Here is a 6,374-nt window from a genome sequence, read left to right as displayed (position 1 = left end):
CCCAGGGTTATAGTGTAACTGCTCGGTTCTAATTACAGGTTTAACATGGCTGAGGGGTTGTGTACATGGTCTGGGTTGAATCTGTGCTGCTGCAGTGTAACTGATGAATGGATATCAGTTCTGATTGGCTGACATGACCTTGAGCTTTATATAAAAGTAAATAACTGAATGCACCTTGAAAAAGCACCTTGAAAAATAACAGTCAAAGAAACTCGATGGTATGTGGAAAATGATGTGTCTACATAGTATACCCGGAAGATGCAGCTGTTGCTTTGCTAATGGATTATACTCCAAAGGGGTGACTTTGTCCCACTAGACCAAGGACAGAATGATGATACAGATCCTGAGAATGCTAGATATCAAGGTCCGGCAGGTCTTGCTTAACTTTCAAGGCTGAGAATGTGTTATATCAGAAGTCCTATCAGAAGGTAAAGGATTTGATGAGAGATAACCCCACGAAACACATTAACAGTACATGGTTCAAAAAATAAACCTCAGTGCTATTAGTAGTAGGGGAAACATTTACAAAATAATTACATATACCATCCTCGCAGACAAATAGAAGATCCAGTTATAGCTGTTGTTAACCCAATGGCCACAATTAGGTAAGTAAAATTATAATGTTTATGTAATATCAGTCTTTTGATACAATGCACGTGCCATTTGTAGCACCGTTCTTTTTTATGCACAAGATGTCTATAATGTAAAGGCTGTGAAAAGTAAAGCCTGGGTCTTGAGATAGGAATTGTGTGCTTGTGACTTTAGGAAGATGACATGCTTTGGAAGATGACATGCTTTCCCTATGGCTTGTGGAGAGCTGCCACTCTCACGGAGGTGAGACCCAAATGATTAGCCTCATACATTTGAGAGGAGACATAATTAGACAATGTAAATTGGGGAGAAAATCAGGGGTAAAACAATTGGGGATTCTAAATTTATGTAAAAAAAAAAATAATAATAACGATCATTTATTAGGTGAACACATATTTAGTAAATACGGTTTTGAACTAAATTCTAAAGTAAAACTATAGTCAAGTTGACCAATGTTTTTGGCTAGTGCCTTCTTGCATGTCCACGAAGTGGGGTTATAGTTGTACCTGATGTATCCTAGCAATCGCACCAGGGGTATCCCGTTACAGTAGTAAATTGGTTCTTGATTAGTAAATTGCTGCTAATTTGTTACAGCATGAGTTGCAGCAAACTTGTCCCGTGTGCCAACGGAAATAGAAAACAGGGGATCAACCAGCTGTCACGGTTTAGCTTTTTCAAATGCTTTGTAAATCATGCCCCCATGCTAGTACAGGCCTGCAGATTGCATGGTTTACACTAACGAGCAATGCTGATACTTTACTATCTGAAAACCTGTGGCATGTAAATCCCATTTCTTCTCAACCATGCCCAGCCCTGGTTTTAGAAACTGCTGTTCAGCTGCATTCGGTTCTATAGCTCAGGGCTTTAAAGGTGTTACTGCTGTGTCCATGTTTCCATCTGCACCATGAAGCCAGTCTGAAGCTGGGGCTGCAGTCTACAATCCAATCCGCATCGGGATGGTATACAAAAGTAAAAGATCACCTTGTGCATCAAGTTTCAAAATTGCTAATTAGAAATTAATTCACCTCCTTCCAGTGTTTCATGTAATTCATTCACAACCCTCTGTTCTGCCAACCACCCCAATCTATCATTTTATTATATATTGACTTTATCTTCTTCCTTTGAAGTACATTTGAAGTCACCTTTTCTATCTGCATTTTTACCAGAGGACTGTTGATTGTAGAAATGTGACACAAAAGCTTATAGAAAAGAAGAGGCAATAAATGTGCTTCAAAAAAAGAAATAAAAGCAGGTTCTGGTTTGTGACATGGTATTGCAGAGGTTAAGGTATTCCTTGGGGTGTATTTTGGCTTGTGGTTGTGTAGAAACACATTATCCATTTTTTTTCATCCAGTTGTGGTCTTTTAATAGACTGGTAGGATTTTAATAATGTGCGTTATCAATCCAGTTAATATAAACTGTTATGTTATACATTGTGCCTCCAAAAACAACTTGCAGTCACGATCTTTGGGGTCCAGCGGCTCCACTACCCTCCCTCGCTCGTAGCATCAGGCCCCAGAAGGCTAATTCTTAAAACTACAAACACGTCTCGTGTGGCCCGTGTCTCTCAAAGCCTATCCAGTTACTGAATGCTGTGCCGGGAGTACCTGGGGGGAGTGGGAAAAGGAAACACAGCTGAGAACCTCTGCGGTTTGACAGCCCTCCAGATCCTTTCAAACTGTGTTGGCAATAATCCAAATTCCTTTGGTAACCTACCCAGAACTATAGTTTAAAAAACAAATCTTTCAATATGTGTGCTGGCCACAAAGTCTTGACATACTTTAGATTTAGACCTCTCTACACACCATAGAGTACAAGAGATTGAAATGAAATGTTGTTATTTATATATATATATATATATATATATATATATATATATATATATATATATATATATATATATATATATATATATATATACTGACGCACAAAAGAAACGTAACAGTCAGGTCTAATGGATTTAATCGAATATTTTAAACATAGATATCAAACAAAATCATAGAAAATGTGAACAAAAATACAGAGCTTGATAAATTTTCAGTTAAAACATGATGCACTTTCAAAATGAAAACATTACAAAGTTAGTATCAGGTATGACCTTCTAGAGGGGTAACACAATCCTGGCAGCGTTGACGCATCTGGATAGACTGCTGGGAATGTTCCGCCACTCTTCCTGTGCAACTGCAGCCAGCTGGCAAAGGTTGGCTAGTCATGGTTGCCTCCTGTGGATGGCACTGGCGATTTGGTCCCACAGATGTTCTATTGGACTAAGGTCAGGAGAAAAAGTTGACCACGGCAAGACCTTGACATTGTTTTCTTGAAGTTGTGCAATTGTAATCTTAGCACTGTGTGGTTCTGCTAGAAAATCGACAGATTGGTTTGCACAGAAAAATTGTTGCCTCAAGGACTTTGTCAATGTATTGCTGAGCTGTAAGGTTGCCCTCAATCTGCACCAAAGGCGTTCTTGTGGTAAAGGAGTTCCCTCCCCTCATCATCACACTTCCACTGCCCCACTGGTTGGCTAGAACAATGCAACAGTCAGCATAATGCTCACCACGACATCTCCACACATGCTGTCTTCCATCAGGTCTGTAAACAGCAAAACGGCATTAATCTGTGAATAAAACACTCCACCACTCTCTGCCGCCCACAGAAGACAGCAATTTCATCTCTCAGCTGTCAAAATGTTACCCCTGAACAGCCTCCTAGCATGCAAATTATTTTCATGACAGCGAGCTACAGTCATTCTGCTGATGCATGGCTTATTTCCTCCTGGAATTTCTTGTGCTGTAGCCATTGCAATCTGAAAACGATTACGCAGATGGATCAGTCGGATGTGACAGTCCTGGGCCGCTATGGTCACCCTCTGTCTTCCAGGACGTGGCCTGTTGTTGAAGCAGAACATCTCATTCTCTGGGCAACTTCTCTCACAGACAGGCTACCTTCAATCATGCCAATACCAACCAGACGATCTTCATTACTCAAGTGGGGCATGGTCGTATCTTTCGCTGTTCTTGCCTTAATTAAAATCGTTCATTTTCGAATGGCTATTTATACAGATTATTAATCAACTAATTTTGGCAATTTTAACTCAACTCAAATATCAAACACTGAACACATTGCTACCCTTGTTATCATAATTGCGGCTCATTACTTGTGCATGTTGAGTAATTTGCTTTCTCTTAAGCTTACATAGGCAACAGTGCAAAATAATTGCCTGGCTGTTTATCCTTACATCAGCCCCTGAGTGTCAAATGCAAAACACAAAATACACCTTCAGGGTATCACAAAGTGGACTTTAAAAACTATTAAAACACAATATAAATCTGATTTTACTGAGAAAAATTGTCTCAAATTATATTATTTAATAAAAAAGAGAGAATGTGTTGCCCACTGTCTGTATTTGAATTTAGTTTAATGTAGGCTATTACTGTAGTAAAAATACTAAATAAACACCTTATAAGAACCTTACGTTCTTGAAATCTGAATGCCACAACTGCTACCACTGTTGATTTAAAACTTGCTGCATTGTAATATAAACAGGCATCTTGTTCGCTTATATTTGCTTTCCCAGTAGCAAACAGAATTTGGTTAACCAAACTGGCCATTTTATTAAAGCTTGCGTGTGAACAAGCCCGCCACTATCACAAGGTGACATTCCTGGTTGCCATGGCTGCAGACCAGCCTCTGAGTAATGAGCTGTGTATGTGCAGGGCTGTCAATCTAAGACATTAAATGTGTCTACAATTCTATTAAACCTGCTGCTGTTCTGGGTACAATAAGCCCTCTCTTAAATTTTATAGTGGCAGACGTGTTGGTTTTCATGTTCTGATGGGTGTTGATTTAACCTTTACCACAGCTTCCTGCCGCACTCTTGATCCCTGGTGATGGTGTCAGGCTCAATGTTCATGGTACTGTGGGCTGCTGCAGCGGTCCAGTAGAGGATTACTGCTTTCAGCTTGCATTTGTCTGTTTCCAGTTTTTGTACACAAGCCCTGAGGGCAGCACAACACATTAAGTGTGTCTAACTGCACCGTTATCACACTGTGAATGCACAAATGCTTCCATACTGTAATAATTAAAAGTCAGTTTACAAAAGCAACTGCCTGCGTCATCTGCATTATTTCTGTGTTGTAGCAGTGTAATTTCACATCATTTGAAGACACTTAATGTAAAGTGTTAGAATTATGAAAGTCCAGACCCTCTACAAAAAATGTAATGTTCCAAACTCTATTTAACTAGTTAAAGACGATTTTTAAAAGTAACACAGTCTGCCCCCCCCCCCCCCCCCCCCCCCCCACCCACTAGTGAGAAAGCAGTGGTTTAGAATTATGACAAAATCTCTTGCCCTAGAACTTCTAATTTGGTATTGTTGGGAATTCAAATGTGGCTGCTGTAGGTTGAAGTGCATCAACCCTGAACCAAATATCAGGCTAAGGCAAGGCAGCATGAGAAGTAGAGTGACCACAGAGCAGCACCGATTAGAAAGGAAGCCCAGAATAAAGAAGGGAAGGAAGCCTGCAATCTCATGCAGTCTTAGGGACTCCAACCCCATACGGACTACACATGGATCTCAGATCTGGAGATTTAGGGTCAGTCTTAGGGACTCTAACACCATACAGACTGTATAGAGATCTCAGATCTGGAGATTGAGGGTCAGTTTTAGGGACTTCCAACACCATACAGACTGCACAGGGATCTCAGATCTGGAGATTGGGGATTACATATCCGACGTCTGCTACAAAGGAATACATTTCATATTAAGGCCACACAGATTGCACGAGGGGCTGAGATCTGCAGATTAATGAGAAGGAATGGGGAAATTGACAAAAAAAAACAACACAATCTACAGATGAATACAGATAACAGAGCCCTATGATGTTTGCTACAAAGTCGAATTGATGCCGATCAGTACCAGGGGATTGGATGGCATTGCAGAAGAGGAAGCCCCTGAAGAAATAACAGTCATTAACAATTGCATAACAAAAAAGAACAATCATGAACTGTCTTTCCTGGCTGCGATAGTTACTGTAGTGGTGAAGATTTGTGACTTGTGAAAAAATATAGTTCTGAGCAGCTAAAGTGGTAAGCAAGACCACAAAATGGCAATGAAATGTGGATGAATACTAGCTTATACTAGCTTAACCATGTGCACACATTTAGTGGTCTCAGTGGTTCAGTGGACTTGAAGATGATTGGTGAGCCAGGAGACTGTGTGCCAGCTGGATTCCTCTGGCTTTGCGCTGTAAGTGGTGCTTTTTTAGTGTTAGAAATCTTTATCATACTAGAACTAAAATTAAAGACACTTTGAATGTATTTCACCCTGTAGGAAGTACTTGTGGGACTGACAATGCATCAGAAGCATACATTTCCTATCTTATTTGGCTTGTAATCATAATAATGCTGTCCACATTGGAAATCTGAAGCAGTCTTTGCTTGGTTCAGATTTCCTCACACTTCATCATTTTCTTTGAAAAACGTGTTGTCCGACTTTAATAGAAAGAGGTTTCCTTCGTTTTTAAAGAAGCCAGCCTACAATAAATGGTTTGAGCAGCCTGACTGGTATTTGATTATTCAGTGGACTCTTGATAATCCGAAACACTGGGGTCTGAACTGACCTACAATGTAATCTGAACCATACTATCACAATAAAAAAGGGAAGCGGACAGCAGCTGTAGAAACGAAACCTCAATTCAACTTCAGTTTAATCACAAAACGTTTTTTATTGTTATTCGGAATGACCAAGTGTGACCTTTTGTTCTGGATTTGACCACCAAAAAATG

This window comes from Polyodon spathula, chromosome 1 (assembly GCF_017654505.1).
Source record: "Polyodon spathula isolate WHYD16114869_AA chromosome 1, ASM1765450v1, whole genome shotgun sequence".
Classification (NCBI taxonomy): Eukaryota; Metazoa; Chordata; class Actinopteri; order Acipenseriformes; family Polyodontidae; genus Polyodon; species Polyodon spathula.
The sequence above is the reverse complement of the archived record's forward strand: the minus strand, read 5'-3'. Positions refer to the sequence as shown.